The sequence below is a fragment of the Emys orbicularis genome, chromosome 18 (assembly GCF_028017835.1).
Source record: "Emys orbicularis isolate rEmyOrb1 chromosome 18, rEmyOrb1.hap1, whole genome shotgun sequence".
NCBI lineage: Eukaryota > Metazoa > Chordata > Testudines > Emydidae > Emys > Emys orbicularis.
The window spans coordinates 23,150,720-23,168,049 of record NC_088700.1 but is presented as its reverse complement, the minus strand read 5'-3'; the positions used below and the strand labels follow the sequence as shown (position 1 = coordinate 23,168,049).

General features: G+C 48.7%; 1 non-coding gene across 1 annotated transcript; it reads right to left on the bottom strand.

The window, feature by feature from the left end:
• Positions 1 to 2,151: 2,151 nt before the first annotated feature.
• TRNAT-AGU (transfer RNA threonine (anticodon AGU)) lies at positions 2,152 to 2,224 on the bottom strand. The gene has a single exon. It is a non-coding gene; the product is annotated as a tRNA-Thr (tRNA).
• Positions 2,225 to 17,330: the final 15,106 nt, after the last annotated feature.

The window sequence follows — 17,330 nt, the reverse complement described above, 5'->3', positions numbered from 1 at the left end:
GCGTGTCTCCTGGAAGCAGCCGGCATGCCCCTGTGGCCCCTAGGCGCAGGGCCGATCAGGGAAACACTGTGCACTGTCCCCCGCCCTGAGCACTGGTGGAAACTGCAGCCAATGGGAGCTGGGGGGGCGGCACCTGCAGGCACAGGCAGTGTGCACCACGCAGAGCCGCCTGGCCGCCCCTGCGCCTAGGAGCCGGACTGCCGTCCGCTTCTGGGAGCCGCGCAGAGCCAGGGCAGGCAGGGAGCCTGCCTTAGCCCCGCTGTGCCATGGACTGGGAGGCACCTGAGGTAAGTGCTGCCCATCTGGAGCCTGCACCCCGAACCCCCACCCCAGGTCGGAACCCCCTCCTAGAGCCCGCACCCCAACCCCCTCCCCCAGCCCTGAGCCCCTCCCGCACCCCACTCCCTCCCGGAGCCAGCACCTCACACCTCCTTCCATACCCCAACCACCCACCCCAGCCCTGAACCCCCTCCTGCCCCCAAAATCCCTCATCCATGACCCCACCAGGGAGCCCGCACACCCTCCTGCACCCCAACCCCCAGCCCCAGCCCAATGAAAGTGAGTGAGGGTGGGGAGAGTGAGTGAGTGATGGAGGGAGGGGGGATGGAAAGAGTGGGGGCAGGGCCTTGGAGAAGGGACAGGGCCTCAGAGAAGGAGTGGGTCCTTGTGGAAGGGGTGGGGCAGGAGCAGGACAAGAGTGTTCGGTTTTGTGGGATTAGAAAGTTGGCAACCCTACCGCACACATTTAACCTGATATTAGTCTACAGATCCAGAAGTATGTTGTCCAGGAGACCTTTTCCTCAAGCAGAGCTGCTCCCAATGGGCTTAGAAGAGAATAATGGGGGCTGAAAGTTGCAAAGGAGTTTAGTTAGGAGGTAATCCAAGGGCCATTGACATCAATGATCTTTGGATCGGGTTCATGTTTAACAGGAGGCATGAGAAAGTTTGGAGTTATGTATTGCAATCCTTCCTTCATGCAATAGGATCCTGAGGATGAAATGAACCACATCTAGATCAAGAACTCATTAAACATGTTCCTACCACCCCACAATCTTGCAGACAGAAGGAAAAAAAGGTTGATTTTTTAAAGGGATAATTTTCATAGCTATCAGGCATATGCCAACTAAAACACAAGCCACTTCTCAAAATTGAACTTGAGCTGCAAAGATCTTGTTGGATATCATCCAATGACAGCAAAACAATGAAGAGAGAGCTGGAATGAAGTGCAGGATAAACAGGCCTGTAGCCACAATAGTCTGAAGATTAATGGGATTTAGAATGAAACATTGTCACAAATCTCAGTTTTCCAGTAACTTGGGTTACAATAACAATGATTTACTCTTGCATATTATGTTAACTTTTGACTGAAACTTCAGCCAATTTCAGTTTCTCTATCTTTACAATATTTTCACACACACACACAATCTTGCAAACTCCCTTAGCTCAGTTGTCATGCAGAGACAAGGTAGGAACATGCTACCTTCAGCACATAGCTCACTGCCATTCTTACAGGAGCTGCCTTTGTGGAGATAATAGGAAGGGGATAATCAACGCAGAAACAAACAATCACTTATCTCTAGGCTCCCCCCTCTGCTGGCAAAGGGGGCTACCCACAAAATACACTTACCATTTCTCAAGTAGCTCTACTAATTACTGAGCTCTAGCGATACACTTTGCATTTGCCTCTTGACACAAAGAGAAATTAATTATCTCCAAGGAATTTCTCAGTTTCTTTCACAGAAGAGCATCATACAGCAAATGCGGGGCGGGGGGGGGAGGGAAGGGGAGGGGGTGTTTAATAGGTAGGATTCATCATACAGCAAATGCAGTGTGGGGAGGGGTTAATAGGTTGCATTCATCATACGGCAAATGCAGTGCCGAGGGAGGGACGGTGGGGGGGTGTGTGTTAATAAATTGCTTTCATTATACAGCAAAAGCAGTCCAGGGAGGGTTAACCAGTTGCATTCTAGCCCCAATGACCCATTGCTTGTGTAGCTCACACCTGCCAGCCCTGTGCATTTTTGCACTGCCTGTCAAGTGATGCAGCTACTGAATGTTGCTTAAATTAAACCTACATAAAGTAAAATTAAGTTTCTCTAAAAATGGTGTGACTGAATTGCTGAAATAAAGAAAAAACACCCTAACTGACCAAGGCCCCAGTGAGATTTGAACTCACGACCCCTGGTTTACTAGACCAGTGCTCTCACCCCTGAGCTATGGAGCCTCTTGGTATGGTGTGCTTTTCCCCTAACAAGAGTGTACAATAATCATTTTTCATCACTACATTCTATGCAGTTACACAAAACCCAAGCTGACTGAGCTTTTACTGTGTTACAGTTACATTTTAAACCACACTGTCCTTTACTATACTTTTACCAGTTTGCCTGGTACTGAAGTTAGGCTTACCGGTCTGTAATTGCTGGGATCACCTCTAGAGCCTTTTTAAAAAAATCGATGTCACAGTAGCTATCCTCCAGTCATCTGGTACAGAAGCTGATTTAAATCATAGGACTGGAAGGGACCTCGAAAGGTCATCCAGTCCAGTCCTCTGCACTCATGGCAGAATTAAGTATTATCTAGACCATCCCTGACAGGTGTTTGTCCAACCTGCTCTTAAAAATCTCCAATGATGGAGATTCCACAGCCTCCTAGGCAATTTATTCCAGTGCTTAACCACCCTGACAGTTAGGAAGTTTTTCCTAATGTCCAACCTAAGCCGCCATTGCTGCAATTTAAGCCCATTGCTTCTTGTCCTATCCTCAGAGGTTCAGAAGAACAATTTTTCTCCCTCCATCTTGTAACAACCTTTTATGTACTTGAAAACTGTTATCATGTCCCCTCTCAGTCTTCTCTTTTCCAGACTAAACAAACCCGATTTTTTCAATGATCCTCATATGTCATGTTTTCTAGACCTTTAATCATTTTTGTTGTTCTTCTCTTGAGTTTCTCTGATTTGTCCACATCTTTCCTGAAATGTGGCACCCAGAACTGGACACAATACTCCAGTTGAGGCCTAATCAGCGTGGAGTAGAGCGGAAGAATTACTTCTCGTGTCTTGCTTACAACACTCCTGCTAATGCATCCCAGAATGATGTTCGCTTTTTTTGCAACACTGTTACACTGTTGACTCATATTTAGCTTTTGGTCCACTATGACCCCCAAATCCCTTTTCACAGTACTCCTTCCTAGGCAGTCATTTCCCATTTTGTATGTGTGCAACTGATTGGTCCTTCCTAAATGGAGTACTTTGCATTTGTCCTTATTGAATCATAGACTATCAGGATTTAAAGGGACCTCAGGAGGTCATCTAGTCCAACCTCCTGCTCAAAGCAGGATCAATTCCCAACTAAATCATCCCAGCCAGGGCTTTGTCAAGCCTGACCTTAAAAACCTCTAAGGATGGAGTTTCCACCACCTCCCTAGGTAACCCATTCCAGTGCTTCACTAGCCTCCTAGTGAAAAAGTTTTTCCTAATGTAAGGGGACTGTTGCCCCCTTACTAACACGCAGTGGGGGTGTTTTGGTTGGCTAGCTCCCAGCACTAAAAGGGACAGGTCAATGGGAAATCAGGAGCCTGAGACTGACAGTCCCCAGGAACAATGGGGAGTAGGATTACCATTCGTTCGGATTCTCCTGGACATGTCCGGCTTTTTGAGTTTAAAAATAGCGTCCGGGGAGAATTTGTAAATGTCCGGATTTTCCCCCTCACCCCCCCCCCCCCCCATGCAGAGCGTGGCACGGCTGACAGGGCAGCCAGCCAGATCGAGCCACTCGCACGGGGCTCCAGCAGCCAGAGCCCCTCCTCCGCTTCCCCCCTCCTCTCCCCTGCAGCTTCAGATCATTCCCCGCCTCTCTCTCCCCCCCCCCTGCATTCGCAAATCGCCAGCCGTTTGCATCGGGCCTCCAGCAGTCTGGAGCTCCTTCCCCTGCTCCCTCTCCCCTGCTGCCCAGCGCGCCGCTCAGCAGCACTCTGCGAGGGTGGGAACCGGGCTATGCGCTCCATGGGGGAGCGCGGCAGCATGTCGGGCTTCGCGTGGAGCCCGACACGCTGTTCTGAGCGGCACGGTAAGGGGGCCAGGGGGTCGGAGAAGGGGTAGGGGGGTTCTGGAGGGGGCAGTCAAGAGACAGGGAGCAGGGGGAGGGTTGGTTGGGTCAGGAGTTCTGGGGGGGGCTGTCAGGGGGCGGGGATGTGGATAAGATTTTGGGCAGTCGGGGGACAGGTAGGGTCCTAGGGGGGCAGTTAGGATGGGGGGATCTCAGGAGGGGGCAATCAGGGGACAAGGAGCAGGGGGGTTGGGAGTTCTGGGGGGGGCTGTCAGGGGGCAGGGGTGGGGAGAGGGATCGGAGCAGTCATGGGTCAGGGAGCAGGGGGGTTTAGATGGGTCGGGAGTTCTGGGGGTCTGTCGGGGGCGGGGAGTGGTTGGATGGGGTGTGGGAGTCCCGGGGGTCTGTCAGGGGGTGGGGGTGTGGATAAGGTTTTGGGCAGTCAGGGGACAGGTAGGAAGTAGGATCCTAGGGGGGCAGTTAGGATGGGGGGGTCTCAGGAGGGGGCAGTCAGGGGACAAGGAGCAGGGAGGCTCAGGTAGGGGGTGGGGTCCTGGGGGGCAGTTAGGGGCAGGGGTCCCAGGAGGGAACAGTCAGGGGACAAGGAGCGGGGGGGATTGGGGGTTCTGAGGGGGGTGGGAAGTGGGAGGGGCAGGGGTGGGGCTAGGGCGGGGCTCCCACCGTCCTCTTCTTTGACTGTGGAAATATGGTAACCCTAATGGGGAGAGGCCAATGCTCCAGGTCAGCCTGATTGACAGGGTGGGCAGGCTAGCTAAGGAGAGAGCAGGGGCCCGAGCTAAGTTGCTGGAAGCAGAGCTGCAGCCCCAAAGCCAGAGCACAGCCCAGATAGAGCAGACCTGTCCTGGGGGCAGAGCTGTAGCAACCAGAGCCAGACAAGCAGCCCAGGGAGCTGAAGGCAGAGCAGTAGCAGCAGCCGTGCTGAGGCAGAGTGGAGCTGGAGCTGGAGCAGGGGCTGGAGCAGTCCGGAGCCGGGTGCGGTGAGCAGCTGGGGAGAGCGAGGGGGACCCTGGGCAGTGGGCCCAGCACAGGGAGACGCCTCAGCCAAGAGGCCTTGCAGGCCAGACTTGGAGGGGGATCGTAACCCCGACAGGGCGGGGGCGACGCTGGGAAGAAGGGTCCTGCCACCTAGAGCCTGAGAGCGTGTGGCCACCGCCAGAGCAAGTGTCCAACCCGCAGCGTCTCTGCAGCACAGCCAGGGCCTGAGAAGGAGCCTGGGACCTACAAGGAACAGACTGTGACCTGCCCTGACATTCCAGAGAGACTGTTTGTGATGTTCCCTGCCACAGAGCAGGGCGATGTGTTTCCTTTAACTTTTCCCATTTTTCCTTATTCTTTTTTAAAATTAATTGTTAATTAAACAACTTGTATTTGCTTTAAATTGTATGAAATGATCAGTGGGTCAGGGAGGTGCCCAGTGCAGAGAGAGTACCCTGGGGGGACACCCTAGCCCCTGTCCCAGGTGACCACAGCAGGGTTGGGGGTCGAGCCCCCCAGGAATCCTGGGCCCAGCCTTGTTGGGGTTACGAGGACTCTGCCAGACAGGAGAGTGGAAGGGGAGTCCTCAAGGGCAGGGAGGCCTCTGGGTAAAGGAAGTGTGAGTGAGGACTCAGATCCTTTCGCTAGCCCACTTCACTGGGGTAGTGCAGAAGCCAGGAAAGTTCGCCACAATAGCGGGGGAATATCCAACCTAAACCTCCCCCACTGCAACTTGAGACCATTACTCCTTGTTCTGTCATCTGCTACCACTGAGAACAGTCTAGATCCATCCTCTTTGGAACCCCCTTTCAGGTAGTTGAAAGCAGCTATCAAATCTCCCCTCATTCTTCTCTTCTGCAGACTAAACAATCCCAGTTCCCTCAGCCTCTCCTCATAAATCATGTGCTCCAGCCCCCTACTCATTTTTGTTGCCCTCCGCTCGACTCTTTCCAAGTTTTCCACATCCTTCTTGTAGTGTGGGGCCCAAAACTGGACACAGTACTCCAGATGAGGCCTCACCAATGCCGAATAAAGGGTAATGATCACGTCCCTCAATCTGCTGGCAATGCCCCTACTTATGCAGCCCAAAATGCCGTTAGCCTTCTTGGCAACAAGGGCACACTGTTGACTCATATCCAGCTTCTCATCCACTGTAACCCCTAGGTCCTTTTCTGCAGATCAATTTCATCCTGTTGACTTCAGACCATTTCTTCAGTTTGTCCAGATCATTTTGAATTTTAATCCTATCCTCCAAAGCACTTGAAACCCCTCCCAGCTTGGTATTGTCCACAAACTTTATAAGTGTACTCTCTGTGGCATTGTCTAAATCATTGATACAGATATTGAACAGAACTGACCCCTCTCGATATGCCCTTCCAGCATGACTGTGAACCACTGATAACTACTCTCTGGGAACAGTTTTCCAACCAGTTATGCTCCCACCTTATAGTAGTTCCATCTAGATTGCATTTCCCTAGTTTGTTTATAAGAAGGTCATGCGAGACAGTATCAAAAGCTTTAGGTCTTCTCCATCTCTAATTTCTATGGACTAGATTGTGACTTGGATTACATGCATAATTATTTTAACAGGCCTTCCTTCAATTTTACAGCGATGATTGGGATTAACATACAAGAGTTTGACCAGGTAGAACAGAAAGTCCCCTTGAAGAAATGTCTCCAGTTTGAGGAACACGTTCGTGCAGATTTCTGTTTGTCCCTCACAAACCAGTGGAGAGCAGACGTAACTTGCATTAGACCATCCAGGACAGAAAAGAAGGCATAGCCACCTGCGCCTGAGCGATGAAACAAGAGAAGCCAAAGAGGACACTGAGTTCCATAGCTCCTAATAGGAAATATTGTCAAATGTGTCCAGAACATACATCAATCCCAAGAGCCAAAAGGTAGCTCAAAATGAACTGCATCTCTGTGCTGCATAATTTCATGTCACTTCAATGTAGAAAACAACTCCTCTTGGAAGAAATCCGAATTTAGTAACGCTGTGCATTTTCTTCCTCCTATCATAGAAAAACGCGTGTTCCCATCAGGTGGGCAGAACAACATCTCTTGGGCCTTTCTTCCCCACACCAGAAGCATGGAGCTGTCTGTAGCACTTGTACAGAAATACATCAAATTACCCAGCATGAATCCAAAGACAGAGACCCGTGTTTGACAAACGTGAAGAAGCTAAAAGCCAGTAAAACTGCTTTGTACAAATACTGGGGAAAGAAGCCCTGTGAGAGCACATGGTAACGGCAAATGTCAGTAAAATTACCCTAAAACTATCCCAAACACAAGCATGTAGGAAACATGTGCTCAGAGCGTAAGTGAAATGATCCAGCTGGAAAAGCACGTATGGTCTTTGAGAAACACTGGATTGGAGAAGAAAATCAGGCGAATGACTTGGTACAATCGGTGTTCAGACCCCTGTTCGGACAATCACATGATTACAGTGCGTGGGTTTCTGAAATCTCATAGATGAAAGGTAGATGCTTTGTATAATGGAAAATGAGGCTATTGTTAATAGGAAAGGGTCACTGGCATAATATTGTGATGAAAAGCTCTTTTCACTGTCTTCCTGCTTGATTTGCCTTTCTGTAACGTTGTCTATCAACTCGGATGGTCTCTGAGGCTGTTCTTACCTCCCCTTTTCTTCCTAAGGCTTGTGATTATGAAGCTGGTGCCACTCCGCCGGCAGAGCTCTTGTGTAGATAAGAGGTCAGCAGCCACCCATGTTTTCAGGCCTGTGTCATCCGACCCTGCTTACAACAAGTCTAGACAACAAGATGGTAAAAAGGCCAGTCGCTGCCAACACTTTAGGGTTCCTACTGCTCCCACCACTGGGGTGTCTGTGCTGGGAGAAATTTCAGGCAAAAAAGATGATGTAGGTCCATGTTGCTGTGCATCTTGGGGGTTGATGGGCAAATACCACAAAAGTATGCTGAGACTAGAGTAGTGAGTGAGTTTCCCAGCTGGACTATTAGTAAGGCTGCATGTCTGTCATGGAGGTCATGGAAGACACGCGGAGATGGGTAGGAAGCCTGCCAGCCCTGCCACCCCTCTCCCCCAGCACCAGAGGGGTCCCGGACCGCACGCCATCACCCCCCACCAGCATAAGCGGGGGTCCCAGGCCATGCACCGCCCCCCGCCTCCCCCAGCACCAGAGGGGTCTCGAGCTGTGTGCCACCGCCTGGCCCCCCTCCCAGCAGGGGTCCAGGGCCACGCGCCGTCCCCTGCCTCCCCCAGCACCAGAGGAGTCCCGGGCCGCGCGCCATCACTCCCCCCTCCCAGCATCAGAGGGGTCCCGGGCCGCACGCCACCCCCCGCCTCCCCCAGCACCAGCCAAACCCCCAGCACCTGCAGCGCCCGCAGACCACCTCCAGAGCACCCATGGGTTGTGAATTTTTGTTTACTGTCCGTGACCTGTCCATGACTTTTACTAAAAATACCCGTGAATAAAACGTAGCCTTAACTATTAGTGCTACATAACTCTAATTACTTCACTTTTCCCCCACCCCCTGCTCTCCCTGTGCTGGCAGTCGCCATTGGGAGTTATCCGCTGCACTAAATGTGCTAGGGGCACCGTACTGAATGGTGGAGGAATAAGATGGAGTGCCATGGAATAGCTCTGATTCATCTGAGGAGATCTGAGGGTTAGTGTGAGGAGCGTGACAGAGCTGTGATTGTGACACGAGGAGATCTGGGGATTAGTGAGGAGCTGTGAGGAGATGGTGATATGAGGAGCTCTGGTCTGAGCCCCCCCCATGTGTTGCCAAAGGAATGAGGTGCAAATTGAGGTCCCAATGTGCATCATTTCCATACAGAAGTGTGTAAGGTGTTTCAGTAGCAGGAAATGGGGGTCTTCTTCCCATGGCTATTGACAGTAGTGAGGTGGGATATGGGAGCAGGATGTGAATTTAGCAATGGGTAGGAGGAAGCATTGGGTTAGGTGGTATCCTGTGGCAGGTGTGATGGGATTGTAAAAAGGGTATGAAGTGGTTGTTAAATTTGACAAGGAGTAGGCTCAGTGTTTGAGCATAAGGTTCGCACAGGTAGTGATGAGGCACAGCGTTAATAGGGTGAATAGCAGGAGCATAGCAGGTGCACTGGAAAACTATCAGCATCAAGGCTGTTGGAAGAGCCATACAGAGGCACCTCCCTCCAACCCCAGAGTGTCTATTCCTCTACTGATAATGCTGGGCTATAAATTCCAGGGTTGCACTTTTCATTCACCACCGGAGCACAAGGTGTTTGCTAGTGAGATCTGCATCCTTTTCAAACCAGGGGCAACCTGTTGGATTAGCTGCTCACACACTGCGGGGCAGAATCCTCAGCTGGAGTGTCTTTTCATAGGCCTATGATGTACCCCATAGCCTCTTATGAAGAAGATGTAGGAATAAGCTGGATCCCTACAGCTGGTCAGAAAATGGAGGTGGGCTTCCCGTGGGGGGAAACAAAAATGTGTCCTTTTTGGGGAAATTTGCCTTGCAAAATATTGACTCTTCATCAAAAAACATACACGCAAATACCAAAAGCGTTTAGGTTTTTGGCAACTGAAACCCCAAAATATTTGGTTGACAACCACCAATAGCCTCCCACCCCCAAATTGTCGAGATTTTGGTATTTCAACACAAAATCAAAAATATTAAGGAAAACAGGCACTTTCAGCAAAAATTTTCATTTATCAAAAACTCCAGTTTTCAGGTGAATTAACCTTTTGACAGAAAATTTCCAGCAGCCCTGCTGGTCACGGCTCCCCTGTCCTGGGGCTGCCTGACTGAGGAGAAGCTTTCTGTCCACGCAGGACAATGAGCTCTGCAGAGTAAACTTCTGAGCTCTTAGGGCAGGTCTTCACTACAGGGGGGGGTCGATTTAAGATACGCAAATTCAGCTACGCGAATAGCGTAGCTGAATTCGACGTATCGGAGCCGACTTACCCCGCTGTGAGGACGGTGGCAAAATCGACCTCTGCGGCTTCCCATCGACGGCGCTTACTCCCACCTCCGCCGGTGGAGTAAGAGCGTCGATTCAGGGATCGATTGTCGCGTCCCGACGAGACGCGATAAATCGATCCCCGAGAGGTCGATTTCTACCCTCCGATTCAGGCGGGTAGTGTAGACCTAGCCTGAGTCTGCCCAGCAAGAGCCTGGAGCTGAATTTTATGTTTAATACGGAGTCCTGATTAAAGCTTTAGATAGAGCTGTATAAATGACAGCTGATGAAGCAGCTACAAAGAAACCAATGCTGGATTTCCTTCATGCAAACTGGCCTGGCTCTAATTCAACAGAATTAAAGCTACCGAGAAGCCTGCTCTTGATTTGTGATTTCACTATCAGCTGTGATGGAGTTTAGCTGAATTTATGACTGAGGGAACGGCAATGGCTTCTATTACAGGAAACACTTCATTACTGTAAAGCACCAAAGTTCTCTCCTAGTATTTATATGTGACATGGCTTCAGTTCTGGGATCTCACTAATAAATGACGTGCGAACGGGACATTTAACTGGGCTGTTGATATAATGCTACTTTGGGGGGCGGGGGGGTTAACTGCTGAAACAGAGCCCAAATCTCCTTTCTATAGTGAGATATGAGTGACATTGTCCATTGTTCTGCTTTGAACCAAGAGAAGATCAAAATGCACTATGGAACTGCTAGTGTGCTGTAAGAGGGTCCACCCAGACACTGAGGCCAGGTCTACACTACACATTTACTTCAGTCTAACTACATTGTGCAGGGGCCTGAAAAAGCCACACCCCTGAGCGACATAGTTAGACTAACCGTAACCCCCTATGTAGACGGTGCTATGTCAGAGGGAGAGCTTCTCCCGCCGACAGAGCTACCGCCTCTTGCCGAGTTGGAGTTGTTAAGCTTTCTCCCATCAGCTTAGAACATCGTCACCAGAAGCACTGCAGTGGTGAAGCTGTATTGGTGCAGTTGCAGCGATGCGAGTTTGTAGTGTAGACCTGCCTTAGTGTGTGGGAAATTACTGTAAGGGAGATTTACACTCCATCTTGCACCAAATTAAATGTTCACAAGACAAGGCCTTTATTTAGTTTCAACCAATCAGGGCACTTTCCTAACACCATGGTAACAGGCATTTGAGGGTTGTCTCACTTGAGTAACTCTTGCAGCAGTTTTCTAACATCAATCCTTTCCATTGGTGACAATCCCAGAAGACATAAAGATGGTTCCCTCAATCCTCTCTAGCAGTTGGCTGTGAACGTTTTGTCCCAAGATACAATGTTGTCATTGTCTATGCTGGAATCATCTATTGGCTATAGTGTGTGAAAAACAAAATTATCCAGTTAAAATCTGGTCTTCCTGGGAAACGTGTGATTGAACCTTACTGAGCATTCAGGGTGATTGCTGCAAAGTGGAAAATTTTGTGGCTCACAAATTAGACGTCATTGACATGCGTCACAGACAATTTTAGCAACCCTGAAAAATATTTTCAGAACAAATGTTATATAATGAGAGAAAGTCCCAGGAAAATGGTCTGCTGCTATGTAAAGGCCAAGGTAAAGCACAGGCAGTGCCTATGGAAAAGAACAAAGTCATTGTGTTTACTTTCGAAAGCTGGAAATGGTCATCACAGAACAATCAGAGACCACTTCATTAATAGAAATACATAATTCAAAGCATGCTGAACATTTATACAGGGCTGGTTTCTGAATGGCTGTATTTTTAAAACTATTACTTGAAAATAAAGTGCAGTCAGCTAGCAATATGACTGGCTGTCACACAGCCTCGGTAGTATCATTTACACCTGTAGGAAGACTGAAGATATTCTGCAGCATGCATGACCTGATGAATGGAGAGAGAAAACATGCTTTCTTCTCAGCTTTTCTGTTCCTTTATTAAAGCCCAAGATGATGATGACAGATAAACAGACAGAAAGCATTGCATCATTGCAGCAACTTGAAGGTAAAACTAGACAAATGAATACTGGAAATTATACACATTTTAATGCTAAAGATAATTAACTATTGGAGCAACTTATCAAGGGGCATGGTGGATGTGATGGGTTCCCCCCGGGGTGCCACCTGGAACTGGGGGTACCACTGAGCCCTCTGACTCACCGGCTTGGGCTCCCTCTCACCACTGTGCTGCTGTGAGAAGCTATAGACCGCTCCTGGCCCTACACTTCCACCAGCATTCGCACAGGCAGGGACACACCCAGCTGCATGAACCAACAATAGAGAGGCTACAGCCAAAATAAGCCCCAGACCCCCAGCCTAGGACCCCAGAGCTGTAATGTCCTGCCCTGATCGAAACCCCGACCAGTATGAATTTATTACCCAGTTCGCCTCTCCCTCAATATGGAGAGGAATATGCACAATGCGCTTGTGTTAAACCAAGCTGAGATTTTCCCCAGACACTTCAGTCAAAAGCACACTGGTTTAGATTAAAACGTATCACAAGTTTATTAACCACAAAAAGATAGATTTTAAGTGATTATAAATGATAGCAAACAGATCAAAGCAGATTACCTAATAAATAAACAAAACTGTAAACTAAGCCTAAAATACTAGAAAGCTTGGATATGAATTAACAATTTCTCACCCTTATTGATGATACAAGCAGGCTCACAGATTCTCAAAGCACAAGCTGCACTTGCTTTGCAGCTTGGGATCCCCACCCCCATTCCAAGTCCTTTCATTTCAGAGCTTCTCTCCTGTGTTGAGTTGTGGGGGAGTGAAGAACAACAGATGATGTCACTCCCAGCCTTATCTAGCTTTTTCAAATGTCGGGAACCCTTTGTTCCAAAAACAGCTCCCAGCCCATATATATATATTATTATATTGGAAAAATACAGGTACTCCAAATAGAGTCTAGAGTCATGTGGGCTGGTCACATGCCCTTGCAAAGTCATAGCCATTCCTTACAGGCTGTCTGAAGGGGGCAGTGTGGTCTAGTGGATAGAGCAGTGGCACTCAAGGGCCTAACTGGTACTTTAGGTGTTTAAGTCCAACATTTAGGCATCAGTGAGAGTCTCAAAAACCTTCACTTGGCTACTGTCTAATCTGGGAGGCACCTAAGTTTCTGCTTGCAAAGTCCCACAGGCCGGCATGTATGTAAATCTATGATGCTGAGTACTGCAATGTCTGGAGTCCTTAGTTAAGATGTGGACGACCCATGTTTGAATTCCTGCTCTGTCTTTTTTTGGAGCTGAGATTTGAACTTGGGTCTCCTGTAGCTCACATGAGTGCTCTGACCACCAGGCTGGTGGGTATTCAGGGGTCTCACTCTTGTTGAGGCTGTTCCACTTTATATGAAATAATGAAATATTCACTGGGCCAAAGCAAAAGTGAGATTGATTCTATAGCTTGGTGGTTTGGTTCCTCAGCTGGGCTGTGGGAAACCGAGGTTCAGGTCCTTGCTTCACTGGATATTTAATTGTTTATACCAATGCTGACTGGTATTAATTATATTACCCTCCTTTAATCCTTCACTGACTGAGTCCAGTATCAGCAGCCCCATTATCTTGCCCCACCCAGATAGATGTCAGACTGACAGGCCTATAATTACTTGGGTCATCCCATTTACCCTTTTAAAAACAATTGGCATGACATTAGTCTGCTTCTGGTCTTCTGGAACTTCCCCAGTGTTCCAAGACTTATTGAAAATCCACATTAACAGTCCAGCGAGCTCCTCAGCCAGCTGTTTTAAAAACGTTGGATGCAAGTTATCTGGAGCTATTAATTTCAAAATGTCTGATTTTAGTAGCTGCTGTTTAACATCCTCCCGAGATACTAGTGGGATGGAAAGAGTGTTACCATCACCAGATGATATGACGACATCCTCAGTTTTGTTCCCAAATACAGAACAGAAATATTTATGGAACACTTCTGCCTTGTCTGCAGAATCCTGGCTGGAGAAAGGTGCCTCCCTTTCGTTGGCTGCTTAGGTGGCTCCCTGTGCAGCATGCTGGCTTTTGAGAAGCGCCGTCTTAGGTGCCGAACTCTCCCCCTACACGATATAAGGGAGCCTGGGTCCCTAATTTGGGGTGAATTGCACTAAGTGGCAGTGCAGCTAAAAGTTACATGCTACAATGCTGAGTGTTTTGAGGCCAACTTCCTTTGTGGCACAAGACCTGGATTCCGGTCCTGGTTCTGTCCCTTGCCCAAGGTCAGGCAAGTCACAGTCTTTCTTTGAGCCTCAGTTTCCCCACATGTAAAATGAGGATAATGATAGTGGCCTCTTTTGTAAAGTGCTTTGAGATCTATTGATGAAAGGCACTATAGAAGAGTTAGGTATTAGTCTTATGTTGTTTTGTTACTAATCCACCTGTTATGCAGGGTCATCCAGGAGGTCAGAGGGACCCTCTTAGCCTGAAATTGTATGACTCTATCAAACCAATTTTCAGTCCCCCAAACTCCCTAAAGAAATCTTTTCTCTGCCTGACACTTTGCACGTGGAGTCATCAGCCAGATAGGAATGCTACTGGTAACAGAAAAGTTTATGGTTGATCAAATGAGGCAGTAAGCTAGTAAAATAGGAGATTAGAACATTTTCCCAAAAACTGACTAAGCCTCTTGCTGTAGAAGCTCCCCCTGGTATTCTCGTACCCTCTCGGACAACAAGCACCATTTCTGGAATATTGTCTGGTTCCTCGTTCAAGCTGCTCTGCTGTGTGCTGGTGTGTAAAGCTGGTCTGATGTGACCTTTGACCACCTCCAGTCTAGTGACAATGGCAAGTCGGCCTGAGCACAGAACAGTGTGTAGCTGCTAAAGCTGTGCTGGCACAAGGAGGCTTTGAGGATCTGAGCCAAACTGCCTTTCCAAGTATTTCCAAGAACACATTGTGAGCATAACACTTGGTATTTTGGGGGTTGCATTTATAATAGAGCTCCAAATAGGAAAAAACCCCAAACTCTGCTCAGAGGCAGATGATCCTGTCTTTTTGAACAAGGAAAATGAGCATTTTACTGACACCAGCATTGAAAAGAATCCCCCAGTGAAGTCCTTAAAAGCCAACAGAGCTTTGATGGCTCCCAGACTAACGTCTGGCACTGGCTCCCTTTCAACAAGTTGGAGTTTCGGTTGCTCAGAACCAACAGGGGAAGATGGCCATTCTGTTAACCCATTAGAGACTGCAACTATCGGACACGTATCAGGCCGCATTTCGAGTAAGGGGATGTGGCTGGGAATAGTCCTAATTGGACTGAAATTCTACTTCATTCTATACTTGTAGTCTCCTGCAAAGGCAGCAGGGAAGAGCTGGAGGGGGCAGGACCCCAGGGGTAGGACTTTCAGGCTTTGGCTGCTGTCCTTTTCCAGATTCAGCTGGCTGGATTTACTTTACCAAACAATTAGAGGAGGGGGAGGTCCTTTTTAATTACCTCTCCCTACCCCCCCATTGCTATTTACTTCCACTCACCTCTTTAAGCAATTGGTGCAATGAAAGCAGCATGGTCTTATATGGGCAAATGATCAAATAAATATTGACTGAAGAATTTCCTCCCAACATATTCTGGGTTTCCCTGAATAGTTGATTCAATAAGTAGTATTTGGCCAGTGCCCCGGTGACATGCAGACATTTCTCATCCCGTGAGTACCAAAGCAGTGAGCACTGGTTCTTCCCATCACAGAAAGCTGTCATGGAGATGTCTCAGTGCCTGGACTGTCTTGGTCGCTAACAGGTCCCTACCTGTGTTTTGAATGGTCTCCAGGGGGCTTTGGTCACTGATGAAGCACCTGGGTGAACTGAATGATTTTGTTTACAAGGCCATCCTTGGATTATTTGGCAGCCTGTAGAAATTTCAGCATCTGCCAAGCCCTCCAGATGCAGGGCGTCTAGCTGTGTAATGGCCTCATGGTAGACTGATTAAACCAGTGCACTTGGGTCTCCCTGTGTCAGCCTGCCACAACTGTTTCACTTCATGTACAAGTATAGGGGAAACTGGAGCGCTGCTCATCGTGTGTGCGATGATAAATACTGGGCTCCATAGTGTGCACTGTTCGGGCATGACACCAGCATTAATAACGCGTCATGTGATGTACAGCTTCATTGATTGCAATTGTTCCTTCTTGCACACACTTGCTGCTGGCCCTGACCGGCAAAGGTATTTGGCAGGCTGCATCGCACAGATATTCTAGCTTTTCATAGACAGGAAGATGCATTCTTCTCAGGGACAGATGGGGTCTCATTGACTTTCAGGTCTATAATGGCTAGGAAAGCCCAGCCCATGCAAAGTGCTGGGGAAAGGAGCCAAGGGTTAGATTCACAAGGAGGACTGAGGGTACATCTACACTGCAAAAAAACACACCCCCAAAATCCATGGCAACGAGTCTCAGAGCCCAGGTCTACAGAGCTCATGCTATGGGACTAAAAATAGAGGTATAGACATTCCTCCTCGGGCTCTGAGACCCACCCCCCCTTGCCGGGTTTCAGGCCCCGGGCTCCAGCCTGAGTGGGAATGTTTGACCTGCTATTTTTCACGCTGTAGCATATGGCCCATGAGCTCGAGTCAGTTGATCCAGACTCAGACTTGCTGCCATGAGGGTTTGTTGCAGTGTAGACATATCTCCAGGTGTCCTGCTGCCTAGTGGAATTCACAACCCTAAGTTAGATGCCCCGACTCCCTGTAGAATGCCTGGGGAGAGGTGAGCACCTGTAAAAGGATTCACAGAAGCCAGCAGGAAATGCTGAGCAGAGGGGTGAGGCTTAAGCCCCACCCATCCCCTCAAAGGGAGTTAGACACGGAATTTAGACTCATAGACTCATAGACTTTAAGGTCAGAAGGGACCAATATGGTAATCTAGTCTGACCTCCCGCATGATGCAGGCCACAAAAGCTGACCCACCCACTTTCCCTTAACTCAGCTGTTGAAGTCTCCAGATCGTGATTTAAAGACTTCAAGTCGCAGAGAATCCTCCAGCTTACGACCCCTGCCCTATGCTGCGGAGGAAGGCGAAAAACCTCCAGGGCCTCTGCCAATCTACCCTGGAGGAAAATTCCTTCCCGACCCCAAATATGGCGATCAGTAGAACCCCGAGCATACAGGCAAGATTCTCCAGCCGGACCCTCATTTTACCAGCGATGGCACGTTATTGCCTAATTGACTAAAATCACGTTATCCCATCAAACCATTCCCTCCATAAACTTATCAAGCCTAATCTTGAAGCCAGAGAGGTCTTTCGCCCCCACCATTTCCCTCGGAAGGCTGTTCCAAAATTTCACCCCTCTGACGGTTAGAAACCTTCGTCTAATTTCAAGCCTAAACTTCCCCACGGCCAGTTTATATCCATTTGTTCTCGTGTCCACATTAGTACTGAGCTGAAATAATTCCT